At 42.4% G+C, this 16,423-nt stretch overlaps 1 protein-coding gene across 1 annotated transcript in view; it reads right to left on the bottom strand.

Moving 5' to 3' along the window:
- The window catches only part of LOC132360361 (OTU domain-containing protein 7A-like), a 381,868-nt gene that overhangs the window by 180,028 nt on the left and 185,417 nt on the right, over positions 1–16,423 (bottom strand). Inside the window, exon 2 of the mRNA XM_059915424.1 lies at positions 4,395–4,522. The gene's annotated coding sequence lies outside the window, so the exon portion shown is untranslated. The remainder of the gene's footprint in view (positions 1–4,394; positions 4,523–16,423) is intronic.

Genomic DNA, 16,423 nt, shown 5'->3' with positions numbered 1-16,423 from the left:
CATTGCAGCTTTGGGGGAAATGTCAGAGCACGTTTGAGGCAATTGATTTCAATAATTCTTTTTCTTTTTGTTGGGAGGACAACCCCCCCCAGGCACTGCTGACCCCCCCGGGAAGACGGGGGATTGTGACCACCCTGCTAGAGAGTGGGAGTGAACACCTGACCCTGAGACCCTGGAACCTTGGAGCCCACGGGCTGATGCTTCACATGGTTGGAGCACAGCACCCCCACGCCATGGCCCTACAGTTTGGCACCAGTGGGCAGAGCCTGGTCCCCCAAGTGGACCTCAGGCCCCCGGCTCCGCCACCCTTCCTCACGGCCTGGATATGCCAGCTAGCCCGGGGCGGTTGCAGGGTCCATCCTTCCTGGGGAGGTGTGGGTGTGTGTGACACAGACAAATACAGTGCCCTGATCACACTTGCCCCAGAAAAACGTGAGCTCCTATAGGACTCAGGCAAGCAGCTGCAGGAGAGGACCCCCCCTGCCACCCCAACCGCCACAGCTCCCGTCAGGGGCGAGGAAGTGGAAAAAGGGGAGTAGGAAGAGAGGGACTCAGGGTCCCGGCCCAGGGCTGCCAGGGAGGCCCCCCGCGAGGCCCAGGACCTGCCAACCTCTGGGAGGAGGCTTCTCCAAGAGGGGCTTCTCCCTGGCTTCAAGCCGCCTCCGTGCCATCCTCAAGCACACTGGTCAGAAGTGTGCCTCTTACACAAAACCAGGTAACTCAGGTTTCCAAGTGGGCAGAAATTCCCCAGGGTGCACTTTGGGAAATGGAAAAGAGGCAGCCCTGATATATCTACCCATGTGTTCAAATGAAACTCAAGTAACCAACAAGAACCTCCTGTATAGCACAGGGAACTGTATTCAATGTCTTGTAATAACCTATAACAGACGAGAATGTAAAAAAAGAATATATATATTTATATATATATGTATAAGTGAATCACTGTGCTGTAACCTGAATCTAACACAACGTTGTAAATCAACTATATTTCAAAAAAAACAAAGAAACCCAAGTGATTTCTTCTGCGTTTCTGCAGAAGCAGAGATTTGATTTTCGACTGTGCTTCACTCATCCCATCAAGTGTTATGTCACACCTGCACCCAGGCAGAGGGTCCCCGGCTCGTGAACGGCTACGAAGGAGGAAAATGGAAGGAGGAGGTGGGAGACTTCAGGGGAGCTTTGGGCTGGGGTCCATGCCCCACACAGAGGTGTCACCCCCGGGTCTGCAGGACCTAGCCTTTGCCCTGGCTAACCACGGGCCAGCCAGGCTGGCATCACCCCAGGAGGCAGGAGAAGAGGTGACACCACAGAGACATCCCACAAGCTCAGCCTGACAAGCAGGAAGCACGTTGGACGCAGCCACAGGCATCCTTTATCAGAGCAGCCCTCATCTGCTTTTAAGAATTGTGGGGAAGGGTGCCAAGGGGGACGGAGGGGTTAGCAGATGTAAGCTTTTATACAGAGAACTGATAAACAACAAGGTCGTACTGTATAGCACAGGGAACTATAGTCAATAGCCTGTGACAAACCATAATAGAAAAGAATATAAAAAAAGAAGGTATATATATGTATAACTGAATCACTTTGCTGTACAGCAGTAACTAACAAAACAGTGTAAATCAACTATACTTGAATCAAAGAAAAAAAAGAAAACAAAAGCATTGTGGGGAAGAAAACGAGACAAGTAAAATGTACGGAGGAAGCATTTTGAAGGTACTCTAGCTAGAAGTGTTCTCCAACGGCAATCGTTTTTTCCCTCCTTAAGACCCAGTCTAATCCATGTCCATGTGTAGCTTGTAAATCACATGTATATTCACAAGCTATTTCCTTGGTAAAATTTCTAAAACATTCTCAAGGAAGATTCCATGGCCAGAGAGCTCAATAAAACCATGGGGACTTAATCTAAACAGAAAGAAATCTAATAACCTTCAGACAAGAAGTCCAATTAGTAACCCTTGTCTGAAATGCAAACAGACAGCAGTCCAGGGAGGTCCAGGCATGGGGCAGGGAGGAGGGGAGTATGACAGAGAGCGTGAGAAGTAACCAGAACAGTGGGTGGAGGCACCTCATTGGGACATTGTTCGCTGATGGATGCTTCCTGCCATGGTGAGTTTGCTTCTCTACGCAACCTTCTAACCGCAGGGACTTAACGATTATTGAGCACTCAGACCAGGGGGATCCTCTGCTCTGTTGTTCAGGTTCATCAGCCTTTTGGCCAAAGGTCTTAATCAGCTTTCATGGCTTACAAACCATCTCAGGGGTGGAGCAGTACCCAATGGGCACTTAGCCATCCTCCCTGCCTCTGTAATAATACCTGGTGAGCACCAACCATGGCTCCAGACCCGCCGGACACCTCTCGCAGGACTTACTCTTGTCTCCAGAGTTAACGACAAGGGCACTGAGGGTTTATGAGGTGAAGTCTTTGCCCAAGGTCATCGGTCAGTGTATGACAGAGACAAGGGGCACACCTTAGATGGTGTGATTTCAGAGTCCTTCTCTTGACCACCCAGATACTCCCTTGTGTGATATCTCACAGCCGTGGAAAAAGCAAAAAATGAAGGACTATGTGACAGGAAAGAAAGTCTGATGCACTGATTGAGCGATTGGGTGAAAATTATCTGGGAAAGGGAATATTCCCATGGCCTGAAAAATCATAATACAACCAGCAATGGATGCTAAAGCCATTGGGTGAAAATTATCTAGGAAAAGGAATATTCCCATGGCTTGAAAAATCATAATACAACCAGCAATGGATACTAAAGCCATTGGGTGAAAATTATCTGGGAAAGAGAATATTCCCATGGTCTCAAAGCTCACCCCACAGACTACTTATTAATTAGAAAACAATAAATATGGTAATGTCAAGGAGAGCTCTGGCAGAAATCACCTTAGCCAGGTGAACTGGTCACGATGATGTGGTGGGACCACTGATGTGAGGCAAATACATGAGATGTCTACCTGGAGCTAAGCATGAGGGAAACAGTCAGACAACTGTGAGATACTCTATAAAACAAACGGGTTAGATTCTTAAAAAAAAAAGTCAACATCACAAAAAACAGTTTTGGTTCAGGTTTAAAGAGACATAACCAGATTCAATGCATGTCATGTAATTGAATTCTAGATAAGGGAAGACAGCTATAAAGAGTACTTTGGGCAACCAGGGGTATTTGAATTAGGACTATATATTAGATAATACTACTTTATCAGTGTTGACTTCCACAGTGATAATGGTGTTATAGTATACTTTTGAAGAAGACAGTCTATGAACTTAGGAGATATATGCAAAGTATGTCATGATGTCTGCAACTTACTTTCCCATGATTCACATGATTCAGAGACAAAAACTGAACACACATCCATAACACACAAATCCATATTTACAATCTCTCCATGTGTGTATGTATCTGTTCACGTGTGTATTTGGGTAAACATCTGGTAACTCTGAGTGAAGATTATATGTATTCACTGTACTATTTTTCCATTTTCCTATAAATCTGAAGTTTATCAAAACAAAAGTAGGCAAAAAAGTGAAGATACTTGTTTGAAGAGTCATAAGGCAAAAGAATTGCTATGCTCTGATATCAGCTAGATAAAAATTCTATTTTTGGACAAGAACTAAGAACATTAAAAATAAAAGCAATTGGGCTTCACTGGTGGCACAGTGGTTGAGAATCTGCCTGCCAAGGCAGGGGACACAGGTTCGAGCCCTGGTCTGGGAAGATCCCACATGCCGTGGAGCAACTGGGCCCGTGAGCCACAGCTACTAAGCCTGCGCGTCTGCAGCCTGTGCTCCGCAACAAGAGAGGCCGCGATAGTGAGAGGCCCGCGCACCGCGATGAAGAGTGGCCCCTGCTTGCCGCAACTAGAGAAAGCTCTTGCACAGAAACGAAGACCCAACACAGTCAAAAATAAATAAATAAATAAATAAAAATTTTAAAAAAAAGATCTAGTCTCTCAGCAAGTTTGATGATTATTAAATAAATAAATAAATAAATAAAAGCAATTAATATGTTAAGATGAGACTTTTGTCTTTTGTTTAAATTGCTCCTGTAATATTTAAAAAATCAATCATGATAGCTACAGATGGCAACAAAGTTGCTTAATAAATTTTGCACTAGCGTAAATCAAATCACCTGTTGGTCATTCACTACAGCCACATTCTAAGGGTAATGTTTACTATTCTAAACACAAATCTTAATGCAACATGATATTCATTTCACAATTTCCTCTCAATGGACTTTAGCGGATAAATTAATACACCATTCCTCCCTGGATTTAAACCTGATTTTCAGGTCATTTGTTCCCAGGACCACTACAAGCTCTGTTGTTGGAGATGTTGACTGCCCTTGCCCACCCAGCACGGTCCCAAGGGACCCCATGAACACAGGACTTACTTTTCAGACACTGAGATTCTCTGGAGGTGGGTGGCAGTTAGGCACCCGGGGCAACGCGGCATCGTTCCTGCTGGAAATGGCCCATTATTGCCCCAGTGAATGGCGTGAGATCACAGACCCTGAGAACTCTGGAAAAGACAAGAATAAAAGAGAATATTCACATTCCATTAAAAGTGAGAATTTAAAATTTAAGAGTTTTTTTAATATTTTAAAATTTGTATATTTCAAATTTTAAAATGATTTAAAATATTTGGTATGAACTTGAAATGGTCTTTTAAAAATTTTTAATTAACTTTGAGAAATAATTTACATACAATAAAATACATGTATTTTAAGTATATAGATTTTGACAAAATGTATACAACTGTGTAACCACCACCACAATCAAGATAGAATTTGAACTTGAAATGGTCTTGATAGTGAATCTCCCTCCTTCACACACCATCCCACCCTTTAATTTTTAAATAAATACAGGCATTAGGAGGTAGGTCAGGATAAATGGAAAAGTCTCCCAGGCGGGTGTTGACTCACAGAAGTGACTGTGGGGTCAGAGCCATGAGAAGTTCACGGGCTATGCTGATGTTCCAGGGCAGGTGCACAGAGGGGCTCACAGACAGAACCCCGACTTCTGACATCCCAGGAGAACCTCAGGTGGCACAGTCCACGGGGAATCGCAAAGTTAGGAATCTGTTCATCATCCATGCCGGGATCGTGATGTGATCCTCAGGGAATTTAAGAGGTCAGGCTCATGACCACTCCTCATTCCTGGTGGGGTGCACCAGGCTCCAGTGTGGGGTCAAAGTGTCATCGATAGCATCCTGAGTCAGGAGGGTCCCTGTGGACCACACCTCAGTCCAGGTGAGTGCAAGGTGATCCCCAGTGGTGATGGGGGCAAGTGTTATGAACAGCATATTGATGCCTGAGATCCACTTGCTTATGTGCAATGTGGGGTTTTCTTGCAGGCATCAGACCCCCAGGATGCTTGTGAGCCAGGAGGGCCATGACTGAACAGGTGAGGGGAAGCAGCTGGGTCACCTCTGTGCACCCTACAGAGACTATACCACATGGGTTACAGGGACCGTGCTTTCCTCCTTGTTAACACCTAGGTTCCAGGTGAAGTCTGAGGATCTCACCTGCATCTAGGGATTGCTCCTGTCAGGGGGTGTGCCCAGAGCCTGGGGATGGCCTATCCTGTCCCTGCAGGTCCTGAGCCTCCAGACCCCCAGCTGGTTTCTCCTTTGACCTTTCCCATCCACATGGATAAATCACGCATCTTCATAAACCTAGCTGAATTCTTAAACAGACATGGGAAGACACTAAATGCAAAAGAATGAGAATCAGTAGCCAAAACAATCTTGATAAAGAAGAACAAAGTTGAAGGTCTTGCATTTCCTGATTTTGAAACTTGCTACGAAGCTATAATCATCAAAACAGTGTGGTCTGGGCATAAAGACAGCTATATAGACAGATCAATGGGATAAAATAGAGAGTCCAGAAATAAACCCTTGCATATATGGTCAAGTAATTTTTGACAAGGGTGTCAAGACCATTCAATGAGGAAAGGACAGTCTTTTCAATTAACAGTGTTGGGAAAACTTGGATATCCACATATGAAAGAACGAAGTTGGGCCCTTACCTTACACCATATATAAAAATTATCTCAAATGGATCAAAAAACCTGTATGTAAGGGCTAAAAGTATAAAACTTTTGGAAGAAAACATAGAGGAAAATCTTCATGACGTTGGATTTGGCAATGGTATCTCGGGTATGTCACCAAAAGCATAAGCAACAAAAAAATTGGAACTCATCAAAATTAAAACCTTTGTATCAAATGATACCAACAACAGAGTGAAAAGGCAACCCATGAGATGGGAGAAAATATTTGCAAATCACATACCTGATAAGTGATTAATATCCAGAATATATAAAGAACTTCTACAACTCAACAGAAAACCCAAACAACCCAGTTTAAAAATGGGTAAGAACTTTAATAGCCATTTCTCCAAAGAAGATATACAAATGGCCAATAAGCAAATGAAAAGATGCTCAACATCAGTAATCACTAGAGAAATGCAAACTGAAACCACAATGAGATACCACTTCATAGCCATTAGGATGATTATTAAAAAAAAACAAACAAACAGAAAATCACAAGTGTTGGTAGGGATGTAGGGAAATTGGAACCCTTTTCCATTGCTGGTGGGAATGTAAAATGGTACAGCCTCTATAGAAAATAATATAGTGGTTCCTCAAAAACTTAAAGAATTACCATATGATATAACAATTCTACTTCTGGGTTTATCTGTTCAAGCAGAGACTTGAACAAATATTTGTACAGCCTTGTTGATAGCAGAATTATTCACAATAGCAAAAAGGTGGAAGTAACCCAAGTACCCATCAATGAATGAACACATAAACAAAATAAGATCTATCCATATAATGAAGGAAATTCATTTAAGCGATATCATATATTTGTCTTTCTCTGTCTGACTTACTTCACTCAGTATGACAATCTCTAGGTCCAACCATGTTGCTGCAAATGGCATTATTACATTTTTAAAAATATTTATTTACTTATTATTTATCTGGATGCACTGGGTGTTAGTTGTGGCAGGCAGGCTCCTTAGTTGTGGCTCCAGGGCTCCTTAGTTGTGGCTCATGGGCTCTTTAGTTGTGGCATGTGAACTCTTAGTAATGGCATGCATGTGGGATGTAGTTCCCTGACCAGGGATTGAAGCTGGGCCCCCTGCATTAGGAGCGCAGAGGCTTATCCACTGCGCCACCAGGGAAGTCCCCTCATTCTTTTTTTATGGCTGAGTAATATTCCATTGTATATATGAACCACATCTTCTTTATCCATTCCTCTGTTGATGGACATTTAGGTTGCTTCCATGTCCTGGCTACAGTAAATAGTGCTGCAATGAACGTTGGGGTGCATGTATCTTTTCAAATTATGTTTTCTCTGAATCTATACCCAGGAGTGGGACTGCTGGATCACATGGTAGTTCTATTTTTAGTTTCTTAAGGAACCTCCATATCGTTCTCCATGGTAGCTGTACCAGTTGACATTCACACCAACAGTGTAGGAGGGTTCCCTTTTCTCCACACCCTTTCCAGCATTTATTGTTTGTAGATTTTTTGATGATGGCCATTCTGACCAGTGTGAGGTGATACCTCATTGTAGTTTTGATTTGCATTTCTCTAATAATTAGTGATATTGAGCATCTTTTCATGTGCTTTTTAGCCATCTATATGTCTTCTTTGGAGAAATGTCTATTTAGATCTTCCAAAATGTAGAAAACAAACTTATGATTACCAGGAGGTAAGGAGGGGGAGGGATAAATTGGAAGATTGGGATTGACATATGCACACTACTATATATAAAATAGATAACTAATAAGGACCTACTGTATAGCACAGGGGACTCTACTCAATACTCTGGGGCTTCCCTGGTGGCGCAGTGGTTGAGAATCCGCCTGCCAATGCAGGGGACACGGGTTCGAGCCCTGGTCTGGGAAGATCCCACATGCCATGGAGCAACTAGGCCCGTGAGCCACAACTACTGAGCCTGCGCGTCTGGAGCCTGTGCTCCGCAACAAGAGAGGCCGCGATAGTGAGAGGCCCACGCACCGTGATGAAGAGTGGCCCCCACTTGCCACAACTAGAGAAAGCCCTCACACAGAAGTGAAGACCCAACACAGTCAAAAAATAAATATAAATAAATAAATTAATTTAAAAAAAAATACTCTGTAACGGTCTATGTGGGAAAAGAATCTAAAAAAGAGTGGATACATGTATACATATAACTGATTCACTTTGCTGTACACCTGAAACTAACACAACATCGGAAATCAACTATACTCCAATAAAAATTTTTTAAAAAAGGAAGGAAATTCTTACACTTGTTACAACATGTATGAACCTTGAGGACATTATAAGTGAAATAAGCTAGTAATAAAAGGACAAACATTGTATGATTCCACTTATGTGAAGTAGCCAGAGTAGTTAAATTCTTAGGGGCAGAAAGTAGAATGGAAGTTGCCAGGGGCTGGGAGATGAGGAATTGTGAGTTAGGATTTAACGGATAAAGAGTTTCAATGGGGGAAGATGAAAAAGTTCTAGGAAGGGATGGTGGTGATGGTTGCACAACAATGTGAATGTACTTAATACTACTGAATGGACACTTAAAAGTGGTTAAAATGGTACATTTTATCTTATGTATATTTTCCCACAATAAAATATTTTCAAAATAAACAAACACACAAAAGAATGAGAATCAAATTAAAGATTGTTCCATTGGCCACACAGCATTCAAAGACAAATATATTTTAAGACAGGGGGTGAGGGGAGTAAAATTTGGAACCTAGGATTATATGGACAAAAGGTGATGTATGTTTGCAGACACACAGAGGCTCAGAAAATTCATTGTCCACAGACACCTGAAAACATTTACAGAGAAAATACTCACATAAAAAGAAAAATAAATCCAACAGGAAAAGGTGAGATACAATAAGCAATGGTGAGTTAAAAGAAATGGTAATTTAGTATTTATTTAGATTATTAATCAACTGATTGTTATTAAAAACTAAAGGTTAAAAATAAAAGGACAAAGTGAGTTATCTTATTCTAAGATTAAAAATGGAAATCTTAAAGTAATATTAATAGTCAACAAAATAAAATCAATGTGTAAGGCTAGTCTGACCTTATAAATTTACCACATTATAAATAAAAGAGAAAAATCAGATGACCATTTCAAAAGATATACACTGATATAATTCAACATTCATTCATGATAAAAGAAAATATCTCTTAGCAAAGTAGGAATAGAAAAGAAGCTCTTTAACCTGATATAGGATATCTTTCCAAAAATGACTACAAATATTACACTTAATGGTGAAATGTTGAATAATGCTAACTGCCTTTCCTTTAAGATTAGGAATAAGATAAGGTCACACTATCACCACTGAAGGTCACCAATCTCCTGGAAGTCTTAGTCAGTGCAGTAAGGACACATAAATAAGTTAATTAATTAAAATAAAAGGTATGAGAAGTTTAAAAGAAAGGAGAAACCTGTCATTATTTGTGGATAATATGACTTTATACATAGAAAATAATCTTGCTGATAAATTATTAGAGTTAATAAAAGCTTTCAGATATAAAATTAATACACAAAATCAATTCTGTGTGTGTGAACCAGAAAGATTTGAAAATCAAGCAAAAAATGCCATTTATAATAGCATCAATATAAAGTATGCAGGACTGAATGCAACAAAAAGTGCACAGAAACCTCATGGAGATAAAGTAGGTCTGAATAAGTGGAGATATAGATTAGGAAACATTATACTTCTATAGGTTCAATATAATTACATGCAATATCTTAAAGGGCATGTGTGTAGGAGGGTATGGGGGGATGTGCACATGCGTACGACTTGCAAATTAATTCCAAAGTGTATTTAGAAGCTCAAAGTCCAATGCACATCAAAGAAAAAGAGTGAGGTGGAGAAAGGCCCTATAGGGTAACCAGACTCATCACAAAATGACAGAAGTTAAGACAGTGTGTCATTGGTACAGGGATAGACACATAGAGAAGCGGCCCAGAATAGAAAACCTGAAAAAGGATCACATATATATGGACATTTGATACATGACAGATGATCTTACAGATCAGTTGGAAAAGAACAGACTTTGCACTATACAATGCTAAGACAAGTGATTATGCAAATTGAAATAATGAAATTGGACCCCCACCATACCAAAAATAAATTTCTAAGTTAAGGCTAAACTACATAAATTCTAGAAGAGAATACAGGAAGTTTCTTATGACTTAGAGGAAGAATTTTTTAAATACGACCAAACAAGAGCACACCATAAAGGAAATGAATGATAAGTACGGCTAAAATAAATTATAAACTGTTTCACGTTTAAAGTATTAAAACTGTTAAGAAAGTGACTAGACAGACCACATCCTGTGAGGAGATATTTACCAAACATATCACTGATTAAGGAATGGTACTCAGATGATTTAAAGCATTCCTAAGATTTAATAAGAAAAGACAAACAACACAATGGAAAAATGGGCCATCGAAATAAGTAGAAATTTTGCAGAAATGAAAGAACAAAAAAGTGATAGACACGGAAAAAATTCTGACAATCTAATTTTTATGAAAATAAATGAAAAATAAGACCGCATAGAGATAATAGTTTATACCTACCAGACTGGGAAAAAATTTTAAATGAACAACGCCATGTATGGACAATAATATGGAGAAAATGTAACTTTCTTTTGATGCTGGTCAAAGGCAAACGTGGTGCAATTGTTTGTGGCGCAAACTGCATGTCCTGACCTAGATGTAATGCACTTGCATCCCAGGAACTCTCCCACACCCTTTGGTCCTCACACGCATGCACCAGAGGGCAGACACAAGCTCCTATGAGCACAGAAACCACCAGATGCTCATCAACCGCTGAATGGAATCCGAATTTCAGGGAAAATGAGTGCATGGTGGCTACAGGCATCAACATGGCTGGATAGATAAACTATATTAAGGGAAAGAAGCAAGCCACAGAAGAATGCACACAATCCACTCATATAAAGTGCAAATAGCAGGCAGATCCAGGCACTGTTTAGCTAGGCAATCTAGATGGTCCCGGACTTATGATGGTTCCACTTACATTTTTTCGACTTTAAGATGGTGTGACATTTATATGCATTCAGTAGAAACCGTACTTCAAAATTTAAAAAAATTTTAATTTTATACTGAAGTATAGTTGATTAACAATGTTGTGTTAGTTTCAGGTGTACAACAGAGTGATTCAGTTATACATATACATGTATCTATTCTTTTTCAAATTCTTTTTCCATTTATGTTATTACAGAGTATTGAGAAGAGTTCCCTGTGCTATACAGTAGGTCCTTGTTAGTTATCCATTTTAAATATAGCAGTGTTTACATGTCAATCCCAAACTCCCAATCTGTCCCTCCCCCATCCTTTCCCTTGGGTAACTGTAAGTTCGTTCTGTAAGTCTGTGAGTCTGTTTCTGTTTTGTAAATAAGTTTGTATCTTTTTTTTTAGATTCCCCATATAAACGATATCATATGATTTTTGTCTTTCTCTGTCTGACTTACTTCACTTAGTATGATAATCTCCAGGTCCATCTATGTTGCTGCAAATGGCATTATTTCATTCCTTTTTATGGCTGAGTAATATTCCATTGTGTATATGTACCACATCTTCTTTATCCATTCCTCTGTTGATGGACACTTAGGTTGCATCCTTGTCTTGGCTATTGTAAACAGCACTGCAATGAACATTGGGGTGCATGTATCCTTTTGAACCATGTTCTTCTCTGGATATATAGCCAGGAGTGGGATTGCAGGATCATATGGTAGCTCTTGAATTTTGATCTTTTCTCAGGCTAGCGATAAGCAGTACGATCCTCTCTCGAGATGCTGGGCAGTGGCAGTGAACCACCCCATCACAAGGGTAAACAACCGATATACTTACAACCATCTTGGACCCAGACAGCCATTCTGTTTTTTGATTTAAGTACAGTATTCAATAGATTACATGAGATATTCAACCCTTTATTATAAAATAGGCTTTGTGTTAGAGGATTTCGCCTAACTATAGGCTAATATAAGTGTTTTGAGTATGTTTCAAGGAAGCTGGGCAAAACTATGATTTTTGGTAGGTTTAGGTGTATTAAATGCATTATTTATTTGTTTGTTTATTTATTTATTTATTTATTTTTGGCTGCTTTGGGTCTTTGTTGCTGTGCACAGGCTTTTTCTAGTTGTAGCAAGTGCACGGGTTTCTCATTGCGGTGGCTTCTCTTGCTGTGGAGCATGGGCTCTAGGCACGCAAGCTTCAGTAGTTGTGGCACACGGGCTCAGTAGCTGTGGCTCGTGGGCTCTAGAGCGCAGGCTCAGTAGTTGTGGCACATGGGCTTAGTTGCTCTGCAGCATGTGGGATCTTCCCGGACCAGGGCTCGAACCCGTGTCTTCTGTATTGGCAGGCGGATTCTTAACCACTGCGCCACCAGGGAAGTCCTTACATGCATTTTTGACTTGGGATATTTTCCATTTACGATGGGTTTATTAGGATGCAACCGCATCATAAGTTGAGGGAGATCTGTGTAAACATAGGTGATTTAGGACAGGGGTGACCTCTGTGGGTCGGGGACGCGGGACATCCATGAATTCTGGAGTACAACCGTGCTCCTCCTGTGTGATGGGTGCATGGCTGTGTATTTTGTTCTCTAAACCATTCACATAGTTTTCAATGCACTTTCTTTGTCCATATGCTATTGCTTATAATAAAAAAAAGAGAAAGAGAATAGTCATATGCAGAGCAAAAAATCCTAAAAGGTCCTTATGAAAAAGACTAATAACAAAGGTATAGGAATCATCTGAAAAACCTATAAAACTCCACTGAAAAACATGAATGAACACCCAATAAAGGGAGAATATTTCCTGGACAAGTAGACAGACAGTACTGCAATATCAATTAGCCTGTAATTAATCTTTAAAACCAGTAGAATCTCAACAAATTTTGCAGCAATCTTAAAAAGCCACTTCTAAGATTCCTAGAGAAGGAATGTCAAGGCCAGGTGAAAGAGAAGAGGGCTAGTTGTACCAAATTTTACTTTTACTGACTTGCTTCGGACCACGAACCTGTCAGTGTAAAACACCCAGTGGTCTGGACAAACAACCAATTTGTTTCTCAATACATTTGGGCCCAAGACGAAAGAGGAAGTAACCAGGCACTAAACTGAGTTGCAGAGGCAGACCCGCTAGCAGACAGCCTGGGCACAGCCCTGGCATCCTTGGCGCTGGGTCCTGGAGCCTACAGAAGCCTGTGCCAGGCATGGAGGTGGGTGGAAAGGGACCCACAGAAGCGGGACCACATGGGGCTGATCAATTCTGCTCTCAAGCCTCCACAGAGAGAGGTGCCTTTGTCTGAAGTGCCAGGTGGGATAAAAAGTCTCCCACAATAATATTTCAGAATCAGGTAGGCGAACTACTGAGTACTATTGAGTATTATATATAGAGTGGATAAACAATAAGGTCCTACTGTATAGCACAGGGAACTATATTCAATATCCTGTGATAAACCATAATTGATTGAAAGAAAAAATATATATATAAAATGAATCACTCTGCTATACAGTAGAAATTAACACAGCATTGTAAATCAACTATACTTCAAAAACATAAATTTTAAATAATTCCTCCCCCAGGTTCATCATCCACTTCATGCTAGTGGATGGCAGAGAAACTCTAGCAGAGGTGATGATTATGATTTTTCACTGCAGCTCCTATTTACTGAGCACGTACTACACACAAGGTACCAGGCTGAATGCATCACAGGATTTCTTTTATTCCCACAAGAACCCCAAGAGGGAGGTCTCCCGTCCCGGCTTGAATGTCTGTTCTTCATGAAGCTTCTCTGTGCCTCCCAGCATCTCCTGGGCTCCCAGAGCCTGTGCTCCTCGGATGCCTGGCTCGCTTGCTGTAAAAACGCAGGGCCCTCTTCCACACATAACCTTCACCCACATGTGTTGGGACAGGCTTTATTTCTTAGCCTTCCTAAGAGCTTTAAAAGAAAAGTGAATTTCTATGAAACGGGCTTTAATTCACACTGACCACTCAGTTCTTCTGCCACTCAGGAAGGCACAGAAAAAATGTGGAGGCCTCAGTCCTCCTGGAACCCAGTTTGATTTCCAGTTCTCTAAGGGAATCAAAACTTGCAGCATGTCCTGGCTAAAGTTTCAAGAAATTTAAATTCAGGAAAAGTCTGTAACAACGTCTGGAAACAAAAGGGAGATTCTCTTTTTGTACCGTAAGATATTGCAAGCACAAAATATGTCTGTAATAAATTATGTAAAGATTTGGGAGGCTGAAGTGATTTTTCAACATGCAAGTTCCTCTAGAGAGAAATGCAAGAACATTGCAGTGATTTAAAAACAAGTTTAGATCAAGAACACAGCGAGGGGAGAGAAAGGTTATCAGCCAAAAGGAAGGGTGTTGATGCTTTGCATGCACTTTAGTCCTGGAAGACAAGTTTCTAAAATCAAATAGCCATTTTAGACCCGTATTGCTGTCTTGAAAGGCAGGATGTGGCTGGCTTGGACACCGTGATGGTGAGGCCCTGGGAAGCCACTTCAACTCCGCTTCATCTATTACCACGGGCTTGGGCTGTTCCAAGGGTCCTGGTAGAGACCGATGGGGAGGGCCATCTGAAAATACTCTGGGGATGGAAGGGGGCTCACAGCTGTAAGGTGACATTATTCTAAAGTAAAAATATATGCACAGAGAGGGGCTAAAGATGAAAGAAGACCAGGCACGCTCCCAGGCCTGACGGCTGGCAAACAGCAGGTAAAAATGAGCTGCGGTCACCCAGTAGGGTAGCCAGGCTGCCAGCTGCCCAGAGGCTGCCCGATAGACTCCAGGTGGCCCCAGGCAGGTCACCACGCACAGGGGCTCTCTGGCCTCCCTGGGGGTGGCCTCTTCCCTCAGACCACCCAGACCCTGGTGCCTCCCACTCCCACCTAGGTTCTGCTGTGTTTTTAAATCGGGTTCCCCTCTACCTATCCTAACGCCCCTCTGTCCTTCACAAGCCAGGGTCCCTTCAAGTCCCTTATCCTGCAAGAAATCTTTGCTGATCATTCAACCAGCACACTTTCACTGACCACCTACTTTGCGAGGAGCCGCGGGAGGTGGGGTAGAAATAAAGCAGGTTGGATCTTTTCCCTGAAGACCCTGTGCCTTGAAACAGGAGAGCGGCTGGGAGAGCAGGGCCTGCAGGGAAGTCTGCTCCCTGCTGAGCCTCAGGGGCCCGGAGAAGAGAGAGGAGATGCTGGGCGTGGAACCTACACCCTGGGGAATTCCCAAGCAAAGGGGCAGGGACGTGGTATTTATTGAGTGACTGCTCTGTGCACCTGGACTAGGTGTTCATGAGTTCCCTCAGGGCATTCTCACGGCTGCAGCTGAGGAGGGGGCTGCGGGGGGGGGGGGCACCGACCTCTCCTTCCACCGCCCCGGAGGAGAATTCTCAGCAGCATGAACTGCGCCTGCAAAGACGATGCCCTGCATGCTTCCTGACCCCCCCTGCCAACCCCTCTCAGCTCTACTTTTTCTTTCAGCTTTTTCCCCCTACTTGCTTTAAACTGCGTAAGCACACTCACCATGTGAACTTCACACCAACCTTGGGGCCCACTGGTGGCTCAAGGTGACACCAGGATTTCAGAGAGGCCCCCTTCCCTCTGTTTCCCAAGGCAGCTTCTCCTCATCCTTTGGCTTTAATGCTCCCTCCTCAGAGAGGCCTCCCAGGACCACTCTTTATAAAGGATACGCCCCGACCTTTATCCTCAATTACTCACCCTCTCTATTTTCTGTGGATAATCTACAATTACCCTGTTTATCAGTTTACTCATATGTGGGTCAGCGACTATCACTAGGTGGGTGTCCCAGGAGGGCTGTGACCCGGGTCACCACATGGGGACACTGCATGCAGGCCAGAGGGCTTGCTCTGGGCCTAGGGCTCCATCTAGGATGGCAGCGGCTTTCCTGGTGGGCTCTGCCGGGCTGGAAGGCATCAGGACAACCCATGGGCGCCCATCTCTGTAGGATCTGAAATGACTCTCTCGGCTCTGCAGAATCACTCCTATACCCTGTTCACGCTGCACCAGGTTCACGAAACTGGCCCTGAGCAATCTGCCCTTGAGAGTTTTCCTTTCCTTTAACAATCTAAACCATTTCCAGTGGGTGCGTCCCAATTTCACATTTCCACTGTTTATTACCTTGAAATTTCCCCTACTTTTTTCAAAAGTCGAAGCCTTGCTTTTCCAACTCAGAGCCAGAGTTTCATCCTTGTAGGAAGGGTACAGAAAGTGCTCAGTGAATGGCAATGAAGAAACCCCCCAGCTTCTAACAAGATGTGTCAGCATCCTTTACATGGGTCCCACTCCAGTGGAGTGGGACCCATGTAAATCAAAGCAGTGATTAATATCAAAGCAGTGATATTGA

Source organism: Balaenoptera ricei, chromosome 2, assembly GCF_028023285.1.
Source record: "Balaenoptera ricei isolate mBalRic1 chromosome 2, mBalRic1.hap2, whole genome shotgun sequence".
Taxonomy (NCBI): Eukaryota; Metazoa; Chordata; class Mammalia; order Artiodactyla; family Balaenopteridae; genus Balaenoptera; species Balaenoptera ricei.
Note: the sequence above shows the minus strand (reverse complement) of the source record. Positions and strands in the feature narration are given on the sequence as shown.